Genomic DNA, 25,559 nt, shown 5'->3' on the forward strand with positions numbered 1-25,559 from the left:
ATATATATATATACTTCTCCAGCTTATTTGAAGGGCTAAAATCATGGGCATGGTCAATTTTTTGAGACCACCAGGTTCATCACCTTTTAGAATTAGAACTTCATGACTATTTTTAACTTTGATATTTTTTATATTATTCATTTAATATTTTAGACAATAATTATTAACTTGTAAAATAAAATATTGTTTGCTTTTTTACGGCCGTTCAAAAATTGCACAAAATTCATGGCTCTAGTAGTAAAAAACTGATTTTAGAAAATTTTAGATTTTAGATTTTATAAAAATCGATATTGATGATGCTGAAACTAAAAATGCATTTTAAAACTTAATTAACACGTATGAATTGTTACTTCAACAATCTTTTCAAATAAGTAGTCGATAGTTAACCCAAAAGTATCGTCATTATAATGCTCTAAACAAAAAATACAGTAAAAATAACAAGTTGTACTAGATGTAAGCAGATTGATAAATAAAAAAGAAAATTGATGTCTACAATTTGAACAAAACGATTAGTAAAAACTTGAATATATTATGTCTATATCAATTCAATGTCACAAGATAACACACTTCTGTATACAAGCGCAGGATTATGTTGATAAAAACGCAAAAACATCTTTTGTTATTTTCGCTAATCTAATCACAATTAATTACCACTGAATTTTAATACGATGAAATCGGACAGGTACAAAACACAAAGTAATTAAGGTCGTTGGTAAATTTAGGAAAATGACCGTAGCTAAATAAGTAATTGTCGAGTATAAAGCCGTGAATACTTTCAGGACCATATAAGTTGTTATCAAACGATTAAACTTTTATGATGTGATCAAACAATACGTCGTAAAAGTGGCCGACTTAAAAGCAAACAAATCCGACAGTCGGGTAAGATAATTAAATCATCATAAAAATATCATAAGTAAATAATATGACGTTAGCAGGTTTTAGAGCAAATATATACTTAACTAAAGTTAAACATAACACTTCACAAGGGTATTAGATAAGCGACAGATATTTTACTTTAAAATGTTCAAGCTCTAATTTGAAATGGAAAATGAAGAATTTAAGGTCACGACGTCAGGTAAAGAAAAGCAGATCATATTAATATATTTTAAACTTCAAAATTTAAAGCTAAGACATTACAAAGAATTACTTATCTATTATTGCTTTATTTGCGTCTCTCTGCATGTGCAATTTATTTATGCAAATACGAAAATTCTAAAAATAACTTTTATTGGCGCCCCAATTATTTAATGGCAAGATTAAGTATTTTATTTTAGTATTTAAATTTTTATATCTTGTTATTAAAGTTAAGATATAAAACAGACATAAAAAATTAAAAACTAGTGGTGCATGGCATCGTGCCTTAAAGCAAATTTCTAGAACATCCCGTACCGTAATTTTAAATGTTTTCAAATAATTTATTTGAAATAATAATATAAATACTGAAACTTATTATACGTATTTTATAGACAAAATATAAGAGTTTATATATGTTTAACGTTAACGACGTTTATATATGTTTAAATGAAATGTAAATAAACAAAAATAAGTAAAATAAAAAACTCATGTTTCTAAGAATTAAATAAACGGAATTGCAAAGTTAAAGTTATTTATTTGAAGTATATAGAGTATATACTGAGCTTTAAAATAAGCTATCTAATAAAATATCTAATAAAATCAGTGCATAAAATAGCGTAGGCTAAAATTTTATGAGCATAGCGTTCATATATTATACTACAATAAAGCTGCATTTTTCGTATTTATTTTATATAGAAATATTGAAATTTCAACATTGTTGGCATGTTTTATGGCGCATATTATGACAGTATAATCATCTATTTATTATTTGTTATATTAGACCCACTGAGAAATAAATATTCAGATCACAAAATCGTGACAAATACATTAAAAACAATAAAATCTTCAGTTCTGTTGAGATATATATGAGATTCATATTTTAAAAGCGAAGGAATGTGTCTATCATGTTTCTCTCTGTTTTAATAATACAAAAACAAAGAGCATCTACCAAAAATGAAATAAAAAATAAATAAATATATAAATATTTAAAATTTGATGCGTTACATTTCAGTATTGAATGCAAATACTTTTTAAAAAATAAAAATATTTCAAATCTGAGCATAATATTCGGAATTCTTAAAACATGTTGTTTTGTGTTAAATAAAATCATGCCTCGAAAAATATAAGCAAATGATCAAAAAAAAATTAAAAATCTTTGCTGTCTCATCTAAAATATAATACATGTAACATGAAAAATTATGAACCTGAAAAGCTCTTAAATAAATAAAAATAAAATAAATCATTTTCATGGGGTGCAAATTCATTTAGACAAAGATCGAATATAACAGCAGAATAATTTGATCTGCCACATTTTAATATTATTAATTAATAATATTTTTTGACTGAATTTTGCTTGCAAAACTATTTACTCATACTTCATTCATTTTATTCAAGGCTATATTATTATTCACCCAAAATATTTTTTTTTTTATTTTTTTTTCAAAATATTTTTTGTATATTTTTGCACTTCTCAAATAAAGAAATAAACCAAATACAACCGTTTGTTAGTTTTGTTATTTGTATTAAAAAATATCGATTTGTTTGTCTGAAAACAGTTTAAACAGGTGAATAAAAGCTGACCTCTAACGAAAATGGAAGTAACCGAATTTTTGCAAAGATTCCTCATATTTGAATAAGTAAGAGCGAGAGTGGCTCATGTGATCGGCTTTTGTAAACGTAGGCGAAGATTTAAATATTAGCACAAGGCGAAGAAAACAAATGTTGCGAAATGTTCGAAATACTTATACCAATATGTATCAGATTTTATGTAAACAGATAATACAAATTAGAATAAATATTAATGATATAAATAATTATAACTTTGATTGCAAAATAATTTTTTTATATATATTTCACAAATCAATATTAATGAAACGACTGGACCTTCTTTGGCGAAAAACTAATCAGCACGTCTGCCCATCAAATGTTTATTGAATCATTTGAATCGGTTGATCCGTGTACTCGAAATCAACGAAACATTGTATCCACACATACACACCGAGACAACATTAAATATTCAGAAGATTTTTAAACGTAATGATATATAAATTAACGAATTAACAGATAATACAAAATATTATAAATATTATTATTTTAATTATAACTTTAATTGCAAAATGAAAAACTTTCTATACATTTTACTAATCAATATTATTGAAAGCTCATTGTCAAAATGAGAAAAACAGTAAATAATTTACAATTCATAACTCGATGCAACCTAAAATCTCTTAATATGAACATCTCATTAATAAAATATAACATATTAAATTCAACAATTATATAAAAGATTAAATGAAATGAAACAAGTCACAACAAAAAACTATTCTAGCTACTATAAAAAAATAAAATCGCATTAACATTATGAAGTATAACATTAAAGTGAATATTTAGAAAAAAAAGTTCATTTCATCAAAATTTGTGCCCTTAATTTTAAAATAACTTTAACAATATATAGTTAATAATATCTAGGAATATAGTATTTCGTTTGAAACCAAATTACCTGAGATTGAAAAACTGATATAATCCGGTAACTAATATTATTAATAAAATGATATTTTAAAACTAAACTCTCTGACCAATACAATTACAATTAACTCAAATCCAAAATAAAAGTTTATTCTTACAAACAGAAAATAAAAAGTATGCCGATCGTACAATATAGGTATGTAGCACGTTTGATAGATTTCAAAACCAAAAACATCACAGGTTATTCAATAATACGATATTTATTCAAATTCAATCACATTTACATGATTTAGATTGTAACGAAATATGAAAAAGTGCAGCGTGGGCCTATAAGATACGAAATCTTATTAGAATCATTTTAAAACAACGAAAGTATTACCCACACACAAAAATGAAAAATGATCAGGAATTAATCATTTATAGAGTATTTTAAAATGAAAAGTATTAAATGAGAACTAAGGAATTTGACAACGGTTTAGACCATAAAAACTTAGTCTTTGTTATTATTTGCAACATATGCAGACACAGTCAACCCTCCGTTAACGCGGCAAGTGTGTACCGTGCTGTAAAAAACTCGTATGTAACATACAATTCAGGCTAATTCGTAGTATGGAAAACGTGCTATGAGAGACTCAGAGTTAGTACAAATCGCACCATTTTTATCGTACTGTATGGAGACCAAGGAATACAACTTGAAGTATGAGTAAAACAGACTAAATGACCTGTATGACATAGACAACTCATTCAAAAATTGGTGTGACGCAGTAGTCAGTTCAAACTTGTTCCAAGACAGCTATTGTACAAGCAGGCATGTCTAAAAGATAAAAGTCGATAACAAAACTTTCATTAATACCATTTTGATATAAAGTTCCTAGAATCACTCCTAGGTTGCTCAAGGAACTTATGGTCTGTTGAACAAAAACCGTGTAATAGAAAGTCCGTGTAGTCGGAGGGATGGCGGATTTTTAGCTCCGCGTAGTATGGGAACCGAGTACCCAGAGTGCCGTGTTAACGGAGGGTTGACTATATATTAGAAATGATATTTGCTCAGCGACTTCAATAAAAAGTTGAATGAAAACAGATATCGCAATTAATTTTGCAAAATACTAAACTTTCGGTAAGCTGGTTGATTGTGAGAAACAGATCTAAAAACAATTATAGCTGGAAAGTGAGAATTAAAAATATTTCGTTATAGGTGTCATGGGCTCTTGTATTGATAAATCAATTAAATTTATAAAAAAATATAGAGCGATATGAAGAGTCTCCATATACATATGGACCTAATTGTCGTAAATATAAATAATACTAATATAATATTTGTTATATTTCAAATTAAAGAACTTGTATTCGCCACAGAAGTACTGTGCAAGGAGGCGTTCATTAATCACGATTTTTTAAGGATTTTTGGACCCCCCCCTCTCCCTTAGTGATACGTGGTGATATTCAAACTTACCACCCCTTAGAAAAAATTGTAAATTTTTTTATCTTTTTTGAAAATGTTTGAATTTTTTTAAAAAAAAAATCAGGTAAAAAATAAATACACGTGATATCTTACTATACCCCTCCCTCCCCCACGTGATATTTCGTAATTTTTGTCAAACCCCCTTCCCCCTGAAAACCACAAGTGAATAATCGACGCCCCCTTATAACTTAGAACTCACATAGTAGTTCTCAGGCGCGTGGTTTGAAGACACCACAACTTTTATCAAAAATTACCTAAACAATTTAAATAACGACGCTGTAACCAAGTGACCACAAATGCCGTAGTTAAAGACTAATATTAGTCCATAAAATCTTCAACAATGCCCGATGAATTCTCAAAAGACACGACACTGATTAGCATAATCGCCATAACATAGCCGACCGCGTGTGCTGAATACGACGTCTCTACAATTTGTATTCTTACCTCGAGCACGTTTGCGTAATCAATACACGCTGAAATTAACGTGGACGGAAATTTAAAACCTTGGCTTTTGTAGTTAATATATACAGTCAAGTGCATTTCGAAGACATTATTATTAATTTAAGATATATGTAAAATTTGTTAAAGAACCGCGGTTACTATTGCTTTGTTCACCGGCTCATACCTTTATCAGAAAAGTTGTTGAAATACTCGACGTTTAATTATCGCTTCCAATAATTGATATAAAATTTTATTTTAATGTTAATATCTCAGCACCTCCAAAACACTAGGGCACAATGTCTAATTTGAGTTTCAGCAATTATATTGTGAAAACCAAACCAAGTATATCACAACAAATAACCCATAGCAAACAAACAACTATCTGTCTATGTTCAGTAAAACTCCCAGCTAATTAATCATTATAGAAATGTGTTTTTTGATGTTTTTCAAAAAATTGTCACCTAGTCCTTTTTACACCATTGGTGGGGTAATGTCATTAAAATATCAAGAATGTCAATAAACTGTCTTATTTTTTTATTTTAAAAAGATTTTACGAAGTGATAGCTACATTATTCAACAAATGCAAAATATAAATTTCATCGGCACATTTTTCACAGAGATGACTCTGTATATAACCTTGATCTGGTACTTCATTGCAAATATTTATCGGCAGAGTTGGAATAACTATTTATTTAATTTACCTCTTGTGAATTGCTTTTGTAATTTAATTTTTTATCTACTATTTTTATTGTTAACACCTTTGCCAGGGTAAAAGTTTAGATGGTTCTATTTACCCCAGCCACGTGTTAGCTTTTATAGAGGTTATATAAAAAACTGTTGAATCTAACCTAAAATTAACAATAAATCTTATAAAACAATTGAATACCGTATACTTGAAAATGATGTTAAGGTGTCGTAAACTAAACAACAATGCTCACATGCGAAAAAACCTAACAACAAAAGAAAATACTTTTGTTATAGATTTTCAAACATCGTCGTTTTTCTCCCAATAGCAACGTCGTAAGCATCGAAGTGACGGCTGGTTATACATCTTTTTCCCTCTACTTTCAGATATTGTTGTTAAAAAATTAGTAACTTGACTTGTTTTTGTGATATCGGTGGTGGACCTTATAACCCGCGGAGCTTTAAATCCCGTTCTACCCTATTTCTAAAGTCCAAATAGAACAATATATTAAACCAACAAAGTCAACTCAAAATACTCCATTGTTGAAATAAACAAAAGAAAAATTATATTAAAATAGGTTCTTCAATAGAATTAAAAAACTTAAGAAATTTAACATAAAAATATAAAATATAATACGTTTAATTATTATGTATTAATTAAATATTTCACTTCCGATTTTTAGAGCTGTTGGCTATAATTTATTGTAACATACAATAACTGCAGTATGTACACATTAAATATAGGTTTTATATAAAAATAAGTATTTTTTTATTAAATATTATAAGATAAATATAAATAAACATAATGAATGCATTTATTCAGACAACAAAATAATTGTTTTATATAAAAATTACTATTTTTATATTGAATATTACGCAACATAAAAATAAATAATTACAAATAAACATAATGAATGTACTGATTTGTGCAATGAACGTAGATGTATTTATTTAGACAATGAAGAAAAATTAGCATATATGTGATAATTAAATATTAAACAAACTTCGGCTAAAAAACTGCTTTGCTAATGTAAAATAAAACAACTTCGCGCCTATTCATTAGTGAATTACTATTTAACATTAGAAAATCAATTTTGGAAAATATTTACTTAAAAAACTTAGTTTTCGCATATAATTTTAAATAGATTTTAAACAAATCTTTGTGAAATGCTCCATTAGTATTTCCTTTTTATTGATAGAATTGAAATGCGATAAAAAGTGCAATACCAACATTATTTTCTTGTTAGTGTAATAATATTTATTAGATGTGAAAGTTACAGTGAATTACAGTCGAAACAATTTGCTCTGAGTGATCTTAGGCGGCGTTTTCTACGAACAGGTGATTGTAAATTGGTATCGAGATTACAAATAGTGAAAATATTTAATTTAGAATTCAAATTAATTGAATTTAATAGTCTGTATTGGAACACACTCAAATCGTTGATCTTTGCCCTGGTAGATTATTTTTATCAAATTATTACCTCTATTTCGTAACAGTTGAAAAGTCAAGGTCTTAATAATTTTTAAACACTTATACAAAAACCGTTCAGTTTGATGAACAAAACACGTTTGCAATTCTGCAATTTATTTATAGTAACTACAAGTGAGCAAGGTAAGAATAATAATGCAATTTTTCCGCTTACAATTACAAAACTATTTGCTAAAATGTGATCCGACCCGATTAAAATCTTATGGTCAAATCGATTTAGCAATAAAAGATAATTACGTGCAGTGATCTTTATAGTCTGGCTGTGATATAATTGAAACTTGTGTAAATTATCGTTAAATGAGTGTGGCCTCAATTTACATGAACTTAATCGATAAGGTGGAATATATACGCACGCCGTAAGTTACGTAGCAAATTTGCATTTTAATACAGTAACGAGGTAGAATATTTGCAAGGGTAATTTAAAAGCGATTTTGGACATTTCGCTAGCCGATGATATTTAATAAAATGACTGTAGTAGCATCTGGAAGCAATAATAAAGTATAAGTAGGAAGACATAATATTTATATAAATTTGATGCCATAAAACCAATTAGGTCTACTAAAGCTGTATTAACCTGTTAACCGGGCAGGACGCATAAATGCGTCCTCGAAAATTACCTGAGGACGAGGCGTATATTTTTTTATCGATTTTTAAAATTATACTTGTTTTGTGTTTTCTTTTGCACTATATCAAAGTTTTTATATTTATTTTATATCAATAAAAATATAAAAATATGAATAGCAAAAATTACTCAGAAATCTTGGTTATCATATTCATCTCTTTATTAATGAGCAATATTTCTTGTAATACTTCCTCGTAATATTCAAATGACAGTGGATCACTTGTTCGCAAATAAGCGATAAGTATAAAAATTTAAATTCTTTGGATTAATATGAATTAGCTTATGAAAAAATGGGTATGAAGGATATACTGTTTAGGACTTATTTTGTCTATGTCTGATATCTTGTAAAAAGAGATCCAAAATCTCTATTCTTAACGAACACATATGTCTGCGCCTTAATCAACAAGCTCAAAAAATATGGTATGACGAATTTTCTGAATCCCAAATTTTGCGAATGAATGCCATTTGAGTATATAATTACGAACATATCATTCCACTAAATATTGAAGTTAATAAGTTGCCATGATGTAATAAACCAAAAAGTCCTAAGTTTCTGACTGAAAATAAACACAATTTGAGTAGACTGGGTACGGTAGTGACAGACGTCATAACAGTTAAAATATACCGATTCTGAGATAGGGCTCAAAGCTGAAGTATGTTTGTTCGAACATGTTTCCATTACTGCATTCAGTCTGCGCCCTACATCAACATGTGTAGACCGCATTCCTTTGAGTAAGTTTTTTGCTCGTTTTCTTTTAAATAATTGTCATTTGTATATAGATACATCACTTTGTTTGTTATTTTGCTGTAAGTTGATCATTAGTATTTAATTACCAGCAAATAGTTTAGTTTTATGTGGCATATGTATTTCTTGCCCTTTTCGGGAGAAATTTGAACAGACAAAAAAATCTAACTTTTGTAAGACAAAATACGAAAAAAAAGAAACAGAAAATTCAATTCAAAAAAACAAAAGATTTCTCAAAGATATCTTGTTAACTTGATTTAAAAAAATATGTTTTGATATATATTGTTATACTACATTCATCAGCTTTGTTTAAATGATTATGTTGTGTGGCGCGACAATAAAAGGCGTTAAAAACCGTTTTGGTGTTTATACCTATTGTTTTTAACCTACATTTATGCCTGTCACAACCGTCCTTATCTTGTATAATTTGATTTTATGACTAATCCAGTGTATTTAAGAACAGTATTTCAATATATCCCCATAAAAAAAATGTTCAAATTACCATTTAATTTACTTTTCTTCATGCTAACTGGTCCCCTATAGAACATTCCCAAAAATTTGTACAAAAATCTTGATTTTGATAGATTTGTTCTTCACTGAATTTTTGATAACTAATTTACTAATAGATCAGGAAGCGGGATAAATATCGAGGTAGGTAATAAATTTTAGGTTTTTGGAAATATTATTCGAGCGATAGAGAGATCCAAAAATCATCTAAATACTGTGACATCGTGGACAAGGATGTTTTTATAATAAACATCGTTAGCAAAAATAATATGCATATATGCAAATAGAGTCAAGTTTTACCAAAATTAAAAATCCAATTATTTTCTAACAAATTAAACAAGCATTACATAAATGAGAATCGTTAAGAAAATATTTTGTCGCTATGCTTTGTGACCGTGTAGTCATTATTTATTCATACATAAATTAAAGAGATTCAGAAAACTCCACACTCGAGGCATATAAATATTACTGCAGCTGATCTTTACGGTAGAAAGTCTGTTATTACTTGCAAATTAGCATTTATTTTTCTACGTTTTGTTTACAAAGAAATTAAACACACCGTGGATATGTTTTCGTTAAAGCTCACAGTGCAAAAGTATAAAAAAATTATAGAATTTTAATAAATAGCAGGCCAAGTGATAAGATAGTGCACACAAGTGGTAAAATTATTTATTGAAAAATCTTTTGATGAATGCGAATATATTTGAAAAGTATTTAAAATGTTTCAATAATTCTCAATGGAAAGACAGTAGAACATCAGAGGTTCTATAGCCAATGTTATAAATTTTATTCAAATTTTAAGCGCTGCAATTCGGAAAGATGATAGTGTAACAAATTATTTTTTTCGCGAATTTACAAGAGTTACTTGGTATAAGACCATATAAACAACGCCGTCAAATAAAGGTAAGATTCATTATTACATTCAATTTGTTACATTTCAGTAATGTAACTATATTTTGATCATATTAAAATTAACAACTAAGAGCATACATTTATAGAGCTTTGATATAAAAAGGTTAGAGATCTCTATTTTGAAAAGAAAGTTTAATAATTGTTCACATAAAAGAAAGTTGTCATACTTCAAGTATTTAATCTTGTAAAATATATTGATTGTGCAGTTCATAACCAATCATCGACAATTATTAAGTATCACGATTTCTAATCCATATTTACCAAATTAATGATAATACTTATGTTAAAAGAGTATTTATATTTTACTAGGCATGGTTTGATATAATTAATAATTTATATAGGGTAGAGCGGGGCTTAAATGTCCGCGGGTAAAAGGGTCCAGCAACGATATCTCAAAAACAGGTAGAGGAAGTAGAGTTAAGATTTTTCGAACAATTTTTCAAAGTAGAGGGAAAAAGATATATAACCAGCTATCAAGGTGATAAATTTGATTCTTATTACGAAGTATTTTCCTTCGTTGTTAGTTTTGCGGTTGTGAGCACGGTTGTTTAGTTTACGAGACCTTAATATAAAATGTTTTATATTAGTAGTTTTTTTACATAAACTCTATAAAAGCTCACACGTTGATGGGGTAAAAAGGACCAACGGAACCTTTACCCTGGTAAAGGTGTAAACAATGAGAATAGAAAATAAAAAAGTAAAATAATTTCAAAAAAGAAATTTTACTGTTGGTGATGAATATTTCTGACAAAATACCAGATCAAGTTTATATACAGTGCTATTCTCTATAAAAAATGTATAAAATTAAAGTTTTGTATTGGTTAAATAATGTAGCTATTTTTTCTAAAAATCCCTTCAAAATTAAAAATCAAACATTGGATCTGTTTGACCCCTGGTCGTCCCATTTTACCTGTATATAATTTAAAAAGAACCAGAAGAATTTTATTCTCGAAAAAATGGGAAAAAACTTTTTTACACTGAAGAATTTGCTGGCAGTTTTACTGAATATAGTCAGATAGTTGTTTGTTTGATATATGTTGTTTGTTGTGATATAATTGGTTTGGTTTTCACAATATAATTGCTCAAAATCAAATTAGACTAATTAATGATAATTAATTAATGACAAAAATATTGAAGTCAAAAACTTTGAGCGTAAAACTGCCACTATTTACTACTGAAGAGGAGCAATTGCAAACGCCAATATTTAAAAAAAAAAATTAAACTGCTCGGTATATAAACATTTAGTTTGATTTGAAAAACATAATTTTGATTCTTGAAGTCTTTAGAGTGATGAGTAAATCCTGTGTTTCCAATTCCGGTAACTTTAAAATCTATTATGATTGATACTGTTTAAATTACAGCTTGACTTTAATTTCTCCTACAAAATGTTGAAATACATTACACAAAAAAGTGTAGTTGGTATATCAAAATTATTGTAAGCATGCACGCATAGAAAGGACAGCTTTTGCTTCCGGACAAATTACATAAAGCATCACAAGATTCAGATGGTTTATATACAAATACATTGTAACCAACAAACCGAAAAATATCAAATTCACATATCCGTACGAAATTTGCACTTACGTATAAATTTAACGGTTTAGATATATCAGTAAAATTCTAAATCGAGTATTATATTTAATAAACCACTCTAGTATTAATCACATGTTAAACTTCAGATCACGAATATGACCTTTTTGCATTATATAACTAGCACAGGTAAAGCACAGTGGTTTTAATATGCACCTTTATGCGTCCGAGAGTAACATTTACAAGTCACTATTCACCTGGCAGGTATAATTAATAAAGCATATATTAATGATTATTCTATATGGCAACTATGGATATATTTTGTCACTTATTGCTGTTTACTTCGAGTCGAATTATTTCGTAAAATTAAATTGTCAGTTGAAATGTTCAGTTTTCGTAGTGCGTGAATCGCTGACCACACGTCGCGGCGTTCGATGAAAGACTGCAGAGGTGTTTTGTGTTTAGTAAGAGGTACGCGTGGCTCGGAGTCAATACTGAACGCGACAATAACGGGCACCGAATACCAGAATACCACATGTGCGCATATGCGAAAATCGGAATTTTGATAAAGTTAAAATGTTTGATAATTTGGTAGAACAGAATGACAATATTATTATTATCATTGCCACGATATTGTAGATCAAAAATGCTACATTTCCAATTAGTCGAGTAAGATTGTATTGTGATATCTTCTGAATTAGATTGAATTGAGATATGTGTTTTGTCAGTAATTTTGACATTTAAGATAATGTTTATTATTAGCTACTATTAATGGAATAGTAAAATTTATATCAACTGATTGTAAGTTAGAAACAAAAAAATCAATTTGTTTATATTTTTCTTTGTTGCATTAATTGTACTAAAATGCATGCAAAATGTAACTAGTGGTGGTGCATAGCATCGTGCCTTGAGGCCCGTGTTGGAACTTCCCGTAACAAAAACATTTTTTTTTCGAAAAATTAGATTTTTGTAAATTTTGATATTTGTTAAAAAACTTGTATTTTTTTTTAAATTTGAAAATATTTTTATTTTTTTTTTCAAAAAAATAGTAAAGTTTATATTATTATCATTAAAATATTGTTAATATTACTTATAACGAATGGAAAAACAAGAATTGAGTTGTTTTTCCAACATGTCATTATAGTAGGTATGCAATGTCCCTTTACGGCTGACAATTATAAATTCCACAAATTTACTAAATGCCCTTAACTGGACAGTTGTAAATATAATAGTGAATAATAGAATAGAATTAATAAATAGAATTCGAAATTAACTTTTTTAAAAAATTGATGCGCATATGTCTAGTGATTATTTTTTACCGCCAAAAGGCGTTTTTTATTTACTTTTCTATTGGAGCTCCAAATCTGCTGGACCTGCCGTTCCAAATATTTGATCAGTTCTTTATTCCGTAAATACAAATAAAATGATTTTTGAATCATTCAAACTCTACCAAAAACTGAATTGTCTTTTATGCACTTTTTCTCCGTATCTTCAAAACGGCTGAACCTGCCTTTGCCAAAAACTAATTAGCTCAAATCTTAAAGACAAATTAACGTTAGACATAAAACACAAAGTGAATGAAGTGATGACGACCATAAGTAAAATTTTCTAAATAAATTTGCAAGTAGGTACTTATAGAACATTTGCATTCTAATTATCATTTCTGTACTTAAGATTTAGTAATTGTAATATTGCAATAGATAATTTAAACTGAAAAATTATGACGATTATTATATGTTTAAATCGTTTGCTCATTCAAAAGAACTACTTCCAACTTTGTTTTATTATAAATATGAATTTTTTGAGTTTAAATCCCATTAACCTTAAATGCTTACTTTTTTAAACAGCTGCAGGTTTAAATAAAACGCTTCAAATGCCATACTTCTATTCAGAATAACAATGTCATTAATATGAAAGTAACTATAAATAATTTTAATTAAGTTTAAATGTAATACAAAATATGATCAAATCCAGGCAACAAAAGTAGTCAAACAACGTATTAGCAACAAAAGATCAAAAATAAAGTCAAAGACATTTACAAACTTTAGTTACAAATCCCTATATACCTTAGAAACCCTTCCCGCAGGTAATTTAGAATTTAGTTTATTACTTGAATTTCCAAAATTTGGCATCTGGTAAAGTACAAGACCGAAGGGTTGTAAGTTTAATTACGTTACCTGAAGAAGAAAATGTACTTTACTAGCAGAAGATATTCGAACGTTAACTGTACTGTTAAACCCGCATAAAACTTAATAACGAGTACGCTATCTCTATGTCACAATGTGTTCTACAGTATAAACTTTTAGATGCTGCAGAAAAAGTATTATACAAATAATAAAAACCAAATGAAATGAGATATTCTGAATTTAATAAATTTTGCTTTTAATTAACTATAGAGCTCTTATAAATTTGATTTACAAACTTACAATGTTTTTTTTAATAAATGAAAATATTTATAATTAAAATGTGAGAAATTTTTTTAGTAGCAGAATATGTTTGTCTAATTAACTAAACAACCCATAATCAAGTAAGTCGTATTTTTATAAAATTACCATTATTCTGTATTTGGTTTGTATCTTGCTAATAATAATTACTAAATTCTGATATATTTTAAAAATTCATGTATATTGGATATTTTTGGCTGAATGTGAGAATATTTATTGTCCCCCCTATATAATATTGTAAGACTCAGTATTCGAAATTAAATTGTTGATTGTTTGTTTGCTCATGTAATATAATTTTGTAGAGTACTCTATGTATTTATTGGAAATCGGAAATGTAGCTATATATTACTGAAAGTTGATGACCATAATTTTAAAATTCAATCAGATTTTTCATAGAAGATATTTAAAATAAAAACATCGGAAAAGAATTGTTTACCCTAATATTATACAAGGATTTAAAGTGAATGAGGTAGCTTTTAATGTACTGATAGTAAGAGATGAATTCTCATTTAGAATGTGAAATGATAATGTAAAACTAATGATAGTGTAAAAATAATGAATAAATGAACTAATTAAATTTTTAGGAAGACAGGTCCAGCGGTTCCGGAGATCCAATAAAAAAAGTAAAAGATATGACATTTGGCTCTGGAAAATGAACACCAGACATATGCGCATCAAATTATCTAATATTTTATGAAGTTTTAAACAATAAGTACAAACTTTGTGTACATTTTTTGTATGGGTTCCGTACCAAGATTTACAATGTTCAACCGGTAGGCGGCGATACAGCGCTTACGGGCTTCGATATCTCATCTTTTCAAAAAAAAAAATTTATTTTCAAAATTTTCAAAAATCTAATATATTCAGTTTTTTAAAAAAATAAATATTTTTTAAAAATTTTAATTTTCGGTACGGGAAGTACTAACAATTTGCCTTAAGGCACGATGCCACTAGATTGTGTATATTGAGTAAACTAAAATATATATATATATATATATATATATATATATATATAGAAAAATAATGCGGGTTAAATAAGATAGTAGTGAATCAACTGTTATTTCACATTATTCAAATAGAGTTCTAGTCGGCGACCGGTGTCACACATTAGTGGGTACGATATTGACAATATACTTACCCGCGAAGTGAAATGGCATGTCGGCACTATCTTATACGGGTTTAATATGAATATGATGCTTGTAATCATGAAAAAATGCAATTTGATGCTAACATTAGACTAATGATAAGAAGTGTTCAAGTAAAATTTTACATGCTCCATTTTCTGCTCTTTAATATTTCGCTAAACGATGCGCGAACACGCAATTCTTTAAATTAAAGCATTTGCATATCATGAAATATTTTCATTAATTCGCATTATATGAATTGACGAGCTTGACTGTAGAAAGTAAATAATAAAATAGATTCATAAAAGCAAATCGAAGAACAACATAAAATATAGATGTCGACAGGCATTGCAATTAATATTTATTACTTATTATAATTTTTGTTAAATGATTCATACGAACAACATTATTACATTTCCTTCTATAAAAAATATTCTTTTCATACATAAAAATAAAAAAAAAATATTTCAAATATTTGTTCATACTTCCTCATCTCATCTATGTTGCCTCATGTAATTAAATCCTTTGCTTGTTCTATAAATGATCAACATTTTTATCTTCAGTTAAACATGGTGAAATAACATTTGTAACAAAGAAATTAATTTTTATAAATAGATAAAATATTCTATATCAACATCGATTCTCTATACCCAGATCAAGACATGCGATAAAACTATACACCATCTATGCACCAAAGAATTTTAATTCATTAACGACTGAACCTAATCAAGTTTTTCCATCGGGTTTGAAAAAATCATCCAGATAAAAAATTAAAACCGCTGTGAATCATTACTAAATTAAAGAATCATTTATTTACATTAGGGCAATGCACTATCGATTATATGAAGTGAGTTGCAGGATGCCACAAAAATATAGGTGCAGTCCGGAAATGTCCATGCAAGAACGAACTCGAACGACCAACCCTTACAAAGGCTTTACGTGGGGTTAGAGTACTACGAAGGCGAGCTTTTAGTGGGGTTCTGTACCAAGGAAAAATAATAAAATTCTATTAATGACTTTATTATACGTTTATTCAATTTTATAAAAAAATGAGAGATGTATGACATTGTGCCTTAAGGCAAATTTCTGGAACTTGTCGTACCAAAAATTAAATTTTTAAAAAATGCTTAAGAAGTTTTAGAAGAACTTTGAAACCATTAGATTTTTGTATATATTGAAATTTTTGGAAAAATTTTGCATTTTGAAAAAATTGATTTCTTTTTGCTTTGAGATTTTTTGCAAATTTTTAACTTTCAAAGACAAAGTATAGAAGCGCGTAAGCGTCGCGTCTAGTCTAAGGGATAAACATTGACATGGGACCCATAGAAATGTAGACAAAATTTATACTTATTATTAAAATCTCTATAAAATATCTGATAATTTCATGTGCATATATCTACTGATCATTTATGACCGCCAATTTTTTAAAACTTTCATTTATTGGATATTCGAAACCGCTAGACTTGTCTTTCCAAAAATTCATTTCATTTCGGCAATACAAATAAAATGTTTTTTAAATAATTCAAATTAGACGCTCCGTTCTTGCCATTTTTTGCACTTTTTGCCCCGTATCTTCGAAACGGCTAGACCTGCATTTGACAAAAACTAATCAGCACGTCCCTCATCAATACGAATCAAATGTTTTTTTTTTAATTATTCAAATCGGTTGACCCGTGTTCCCAAAATCGTCGACAAAAATTTGTATCCGCACATACACACACATACAGGTACACACACACATGCATCAATTTTTTTTAAGGATGCCAAAATATTCAGAATCCTTTGAAACGTAAAGATATATAAAATTTTCATTTTCGATTTTTTTGCGATTAATATAAACTTACCCTACGAGAAGTTCAGAAACAAATATTTATACTTGAAACATAATTAAAAGGATTCAAATATAGGCATAATGTAAATGATAATATTGTAAACAATATTATTACTTTTATCATAAAAAAAAACTGCACAAAAATGAAAATTTCTGACTCCAATTGATAATTATAATTTTAAATTTATATTAGAAAAATTGGCCCGTCATGGTGTAATGGTTAAGCACAAATTAGTCTTAATTAGATATCAACTTCGACCCTCTGGATATCAAGCTGTATTATATAAAATTTCCACCAAAGGTTATATATCTCAAATATATTCTCAATATTCTGCGTCTTAAATAAAATGTTGATTGACAAAAAAAAAGAAAAAAATTACGTGGTAATTTCTGTGATAAAAAAAGCAATCTTTATGTAAATCTAAAATATTCTTTAGAAATATCAATTCTTTATGCTCAGATCAAGACATGAGATAAAACTATACATTATTTTTGTATACACCAAAAAATGTTAATTCATTAATGACTGGATCTAATCAAGTTCCCATCGAGTTTGAATCAATCATCCAGATAAAAAATTAGAACCGCTATAAATAATAATAATCGCTAATCATGCAACTTATATACGCCAGAACTAATAGATATACATACATATCAAATAATTATAGCTTACACATAAAATGGAAGAATAGTTGACCGCTGGGTTGCACTCTCAGGTAAAAAAAGGTAAGGATGTACCATAGTAAGCACAAGCACAGCTCATAGAATAAAAAGTTCTGGTAGCTGATTTAAAAAAGTCATTGTAAAAATGTAAAATAAATACAAGCAGCTTATAAGATGTAATTCTGAGTAGTTCCTATTGCTGTTGAAACAAATACCACAAAAAAATGAATAAAGACAATATCGGCATGACTTACTTTTGTTAGTTACATCAGTTAAATTCTGAACGAACTGCTTGAATACAAATCATCATTTAAAAAACTCTTCAGCTTGATGCAAACATGAACACACTATACTCTATTTTTGCACTAACCGTGACTTGTCTCATCATCAGTGTAAAATAATAGCTGGCAAAAATAAATTAACAAATTATAAAATGCTTAATAAATATAAAATTCTTAATAAATATAATAAATTGGTTTATAAATATGTTAATTCATTATACTGATTGCGACATGGTGAATTAGTAGACAACCGTTTGCTGCCACTGTCGCACCTTCACGCCGAAATCAATAGCAGACTTGCTCAACATGTAAAGCCACTGTTTACCAATCCCTAAATATATAAATACTACTAGAGAAAAGGTAAATGAACTGTTCTAATTTGATTTAGAAGTAAAAGCAATGTTCCAGATAATTTTGCATCTATATCAAAGAGAATACGGCTTTTGAAAACTGCATTTAGCTTTGCTATTTATCTGTAATATTTAGATTCCATATGCACATTACAGCGATAATCAAAACCCCAATGGAGATAAAACAAATATCAACTTACTATTTAATTTGCATTTCTTTTATAGAAATTTGAACTTATTTGCACACCGTCAGTAAGATCTTATTAGAGATTGAACTTAATCGAAAGCGTAGTACTAAAACTTTATAATAAAATATAACTATTATTTTATAAAATTGATTTTAGTATTTATTATTTTAATAGATATTCCGCAAAATAATTTTCTTGTAGAGTGTAATACGAATGAATTCGATGAATAAAAGCTTTTGAGGTTCTGTTTCGTTCTGTTTTATTTTCAATAAATTTAGCATATCATTGTCATAAATATTTTTTTAAATTAACGGAGATTTTACATATAAATAAAATGAGGTCTAAATACTATTTTCACCTTACTCTTTGTGGATTAGCACATAGAATACGATACAGTGGATACAGGCTATCAAAGCATAATGAATTATCGGATATTCATTCATATATATCGTAACCATGCCAGCAAAAGGCAAAAATCCTCTAACTTTTCCGACAACATCATTTTTTGTTAACCACAATTGGCCAGGAGCATATAATCTTCGATCATCTATACGATTGTTGTCACCTTTAGTTAAAAATTTAACAGTTCCATTTTTTTTCTCATGAACTTGGATCACTCGATGTACAACAGGGACCTCCCTTCCATCAACTTTGAAGACAACAATCTCTCCAACTCTCACAGGTTCTTCAGGATTGTATGTCAAAAATAACAAATCACCCCTGTGGAATGCTGGTTTCATACTACTCGATGCGACAACAACTATGGGAGTTTTACACCCAGTTACTATCATTGATACTTTCCAAATCATTATAGCTGTGGAAAAGACTATACCAAAAGTCATTACTTGGTCTACAATCTGCCGCTTCTTCATTCGTTTAAAATAGTCTAAAAAGCCTTCCATTTTGGTTAAAAATTATATTAACTTCTTTACTGAAGTGCAATTGTCAAAAATTTAACAATAAATTATATATGTCAATTGCTTACGAGTGCATACGAGCCGGAAAATTGTAAAAAACAAAAAACTGTCGAATAACATTTGTTGTTATGACTACGATATATCGATTGTAAAAGATATATACAAGATTCACACATAATTTTGGCAACACTTCTAAATGACTCTCTTTGGACTAGTGGATGAACTAGACGATAGTAGAGGAAACTGTGCACGGTTGTGCCACTTTTTTGGTAATGTTAATGCAATAATTTTGTTAATGTATCAGTTAGCTGGAAGAAAAGTAAATTAAATTGTAATTTGAACATTTGTCTACATGGAAATGCGGAAATACTGTTCTAAGGTACTATATAATAAATACAAACGAAGGGCGAGTGTCACAATTGTCCACATCCCCATGGACGGTTGGGACAGGCATAAGAATAAGTTAAAAAACAATAGGAACAAACACTAAAATGGTTTATAATGACTTTTATTATTAAAAATATGTAAAACAACACAACATAATCATTTCATTGGGGCACAACTAGTGTGAAATTTTCAAAAAATCAAATTTTCAATTTTTCCATATTTCGATAGGTTATACCTTTAAAAATAACATACCAAAATTTCAAATCGATATCTTAAATAGTTTTCGAGTCACAGCCATTTAAAGAGCTTATATATATAGTATGTATATAGCATAACGATCATTTTATCTTTAAACGAGTTTGTCTCGAAACAGCATTTTCCGAATTTGCTGCAGCGATTACTCAAAAACAAATGATCCGATCACTATCAATTTTTTTTTCATGTTCTATATATAGTTCTCCGTAAAATGAACTATCAATTTTTTGATCAGATCAAAAATAGAATTTTGGCAGTCCAAAAACGACCAAAATTTTGGGTAAAATTCGACTTCTTTTTTAAAAACGCCGTCATTTTGTCAATTTTTGATTTTTTTTCTTTATCGTAGTTCATTTTACAGACAATATTGTTTAGTTTAACAACATTTTTTTTTTAAATTTCATCCACGTAGAAGGCCGGAATCACTGCAGCAGTGAAGGGCCTTTTTTGCCGCGCCGTTGGAGATCGACGATAACTTAAAAAATATTTAATTTTTTTTTCAAAAATTTTACTATGTATTCTTGAAACATATATAAATATATTCCTAAAATTTTGAAATGATTGATAGAGTATTTTTTTAATATAAATTCCCAAAAAGCACCTTTTTTTTAGGCGGTTACACTAGTTGTGCCCCTTAAAAGCAATGCGGTAAAAGATCATGTTATTGTAGAGCACTCAATACAAAAATGAAAACTTGTTCGAAAAAACATACTTCATCTTCATCCCCCCTTTGGACCCTATGTAAAAATCAGTATAGTTTTGCTGTTATTTCGACTAGATCTTTGAGAGAAGATCCATAAAACGAAGTACAGGAAAACCTGAAATTTTTTGTCCTAATAATGTTTTGTCTGTACCAATGGATTGGCAAACGCGAATTAGGCAAATTACTACCTGCCTTATCTTCGTACTTTCCTATGTATTTTGGGATATACAAAATATTTTTTTTTGTTTTTTGCTTTATTATAGATGGCAACCCAAACAGTTGTCACATCTCTATGTGATGAATTAATTGGTGCAGCAATGCCGTATCAGAGCTGTTTTTACTTGGAAACATATTGCTATCTATATTTCCAAGTGAAAACCGTTGTCAGTACTGCTTGACAACAGGCTCCTCGAAGTCGATTCGAACCCGGGACCCCTGATCCAGATCCAGTCGAAAAAATAAAATAAAAAATTACTAGGTAATATTATATATACGGTATAAATAGAATTACAAAAATAAAATGTAAATAAAAAAACACAAAAACTAAGAATGATATAATTTACATAAGCACACACTTGTTATAAATAATTTTAAGGTCGATGCATACTTAGTTGACAATGCGCTTGAAGTATAAATTATGTAACTTTTTTTATTTATTTTTTTTTTAAAAGGGCGTACGAAAATCGCCCGAGGGCTCAGTCGCGAGGTGTTACTGTTCCGAGTATTGCAACGCATAAACCAAAATTTACATAAGAACGCGTAATCGAAAATACCGCGCCCGAAAATCATATATGGATGGTTGAACGTGGGCTCAACGTCTCGAGTGTTGACATGTCAAGGCGTCGCTGATCCAATTTGGTGTCATTTTTACCATCATTGGTGGCCCACGTCAAATATATTGTTTATAGTTCCAAAAATCAACAATAAAAAAACTTTTCTATGAAATGTAAAATTGATAAAAAATCTCATGTTAATTGATATTATATCATGAAATTCTCTATTATTTAAGTAATGAATAGTTACTATTTTACTCTAATTTAAAATATTAAATTTACCGATAAATTTATTTTTCATAAACATATCTTATTGAATTTATTGAATTGAAGTCGCATTGGAAAAAAATAATTTGAAAAAGAAATATTATCGGATCATATTCTTTTTTTATTATTCTCATATTTTAACAGCAATCAGAACCTTACATCCTATGAACTTGTTGGGCTGAAACTTCGTAATTTTAGATGGTAACCCAATAGTTAATCCATCCATATTTGATGATTTTGTTATTAGAATTTAGCTAATAGGGCTGATTTTTTATTGGTGCAGCAATGCTGGGCAAGGGCTATTTTCACTTGGTAACATATATTGCTGTTTATATTTCCAAGTAAAAACCGTTGTCACTACTGCTTGACAACAGGCTGCTCAAAGTGGGTCTCGAACCCGGAATCTCTGATTCAAGTCAATATAGGATCATGAATATAAAAATGATCAGTACGGTGAAAATTATTATTGTTATTACTTTTTATTAGGTTCAAAGCAATTGCATTATAAATTAATTATTTAAGAAATGAAAATTTACTGATAAAACTCGAACCGAAGACTAAATTTAGTCAGTTTGCTTTTTTATGAGCGTCCTCCTTGCTAGTGCATATACCTATGCCCTTCTACCAGAAGGTATCAATCGATATCCCCCTCGTACAGCCTGATGTCAAACAGTATAGACATCGGTTTTCAGTTGAAAATATAGATAACAAACTATATTTTTTCAAGCGTAAATAGCCATAAAAACGATTGACTCTACCTGCAAACAATTTTGAACTTTTAACTTTTATTATGCATTCAAAATATTCTATTATCATCTCTTTTTGTCCGTCCATAATCTTCTCATATCTTTTGCTATCCACATGTAAAACATGTTCGACTATAGATTTTTATATAGGTATTTATATAAATTTATTCAACATTATTAATTGAACTGATAATTAGTTATCATAAGTCCCTTGAAAATGCTTCCAAAGTCATGCGCTTTTACTTCTTTCTGATAATAATACTGTCTGATTGAAAAATTAATAATAAATTATACCTGATTTTGAATAAAAAAAAAACGATAATGATATGCGAAGCGCAAAGGAAGGTGATGTACAGGCAACATCGAAACCAACAAAAATATACAAATAAAAAGTTGCAAAGTGAAAATTTATTTAATAAAAATTTATAAAATTTGTTCTGTGAAATTATAAAGCCTATCATAATAATTTTGTAGTAGTTTCAAATTTCTCTAAATCGAAGAATTTGATCAGAAGTGATATTATTTCAACCACAATAATAATGACTAAACCAAAAATATAAAAAATTATATGCCACAATGATCAAATAGTAAATTACACCCCCATTACATCGTAAAATTAAGCTAGATTACAATTAAGTCAACTTATTTACAACGCATTAAAAATACAGACAAAGTCAGATAAATATTATTTCAACTTATGAACTCTATATACATATGTATGAATAGAAATATTGTTTATATTTTAAAAATAAAACAAAATACCAGCAGAATGTATGTAAGCTATACTGTGCAGTTGCACTATGCTTGCGATATAAAACGAACTTTAGAAAGTAGAGGACTTCAGGACTTTAGAAGTATCTACCTTAGATACTCAATAAACTACAAAAATTCTAAGTCGAAAATTATCAATTTATTGCTTCCTATTAAATTACCATTATTCAGATCGCTGTAAGCTTTACAATTATTCCAGTAATACAGATTGAAATAGTTTCAATATTAATGTATCTTTATGGATTTTTTTGTTCCTTTGCTGTTTATGTGCACATAAAGAAATATTATGGTATTTTAAATGCAATAATTAAGAAAACAACATAATTATCTGTAGAACTCTAAGGTGGTAGATATTTTCTCTTTTTTTTCTTGTAAGCAGCGATTAGAACTTACTATATAATCATATGAGCTGATGTGATGACACGTCTTAAGTACGTGGCTTTTTCAAACTTTACTTTTGATATATTTTTATTATTAGAATTACTACAATAATGATGATTCTTCAATTAAAATTACGATCGTATATTCATATATATATAGTCTGACAAATTGAAATGTGGCGCTGAAGACGAATGAAAAAGATAAAATGGACAGACAAAGTAACAAATAAAGAAGCGTTGAGTAGGCAAAGAAAGAATTTTATACAGAGTACAATCATGAAAAGGAAAGGAAATTGGATCGGACCTAATCTGCAAGAACAGTGCTTTCTACGTAGAAAGTGAAATAGAAAGACCGAAAGTATTGAGAAGAAGAAGAATGCAGATGGTTGATGACTTACGCGAGAAGAGGAAATACGAGGAACTGAAAGCACAAGCACAGGACCAGGAAGCATGTAAGCAGAAGTTTGGAAAAAAAATAAGTAATAGTAAATAGAAAGTTATTAACGGTAACACAATGGTAATGGGAATAATAAACAAGAAAGGGAAAGGAAATCATTGATTTGTGTTACTCTCATACCATGGACCGGGCAGATTACTATTTACTATTATTATTATGGTCTGACAAAGTGTTTAAAATAATATTAGAACTCCCAATGATCCCTAAAATGAGCATATAATAATAACGTATAGCAGCGCCTTGAAACAAAAAATAAAATGTAATACTCGATTCGGCTGTCTATTTCTCTCAGCATCTCTATTGCACCCATTGTACCATTACATAGTTGTAATGTAACACGGGATATACCAACATATAAGCATTACAATCTATAAGGTTAGAAACTCCAAAGCGATCTAATATCATTTATATCCTCGCCATAATAGGCCATACAATCTATTTCTTTCAGAGGCTCAGATCTCGTTATTGTTTTCAATAAAAAAAACTGCAACTTGCGGTTCTATTTTGCTCCAAACATCGTCAAGGCAGTTTCGAGGTCGTACACCAGGTAGAATGTATATGTGTTTGCTGGCATATATTTGGAATTCGGCATTAATGATATGTGTTAACGAAAACGATCTTCGATTTTCATATAAATTTGCATAATTATAGAACGATTATTTAAATCGACACTCAGATGTTTATTATAAAGCAAATAATTAAAATTTTAATTCTATATTTATTTATATAAAATTTTTCTAGCAAATAAAAAAAACTGTTAGACTTCACAGTAACAAATAAATGATAACATTATTTAAATTCGTAATAGCTTTCAGAGAACTTCAATCAGAATGTGGATTTTGATATTGAAATTAATATAAAAGAACAAATTTGAATATTGTATAAAGTGAACGCGAACAAATCGATATCCATAATAAATTGTTCAAAACTTCAGTTTTATTTATTCTTTTTTCTGCTGTTACTATCTTGTTTGTTTATTCATTTGTCGAAGCAAATTTTCTCCTAAACTAGTATAAATAATTTTTTGGCAAAACATAAGTAATGTCTAATATTCAAAAAAAGGAAATTTTTATCTTATGCTTCTCATATT

The 25,559-nt window shown here is 28.6% G+C and overlaps 1 protein-coding gene and 1 pseudogene across 1 annotated transcript in view; both read right to left on the bottom strand.

Annotated features, from left to right (window-relative positions):
* Nucleotides 1-25,559, bottom strand: part of LOC113377482 (mitogen-activated protein kinase-binding protein 1) — a 235,081-nt gene that overhangs the window by 196,194 nt on the left and 13,328 nt on the right. The window lies entirely within an intron of this gene.
* On the bottom strand, nucleotides 19,078-19,718 carry LOC113377484 (annotated as a pseudogene).

Source organism: Ctenocephalides felis, unplaced genomic scaffold, assembly GCF_003426905.1.
Source record: "Ctenocephalides felis isolate EL2017-DRISC unplaced genomic scaffold, ASM342690v1 CF-g0.4_SCAFFOLD_01886, whole genome shotgun sequence".
Classification (NCBI taxonomy): domain Eukaryota; kingdom Metazoa; phylum Arthropoda; class Insecta; order Siphonaptera; family Pulicidae; genus Ctenocephalides; species Ctenocephalides felis.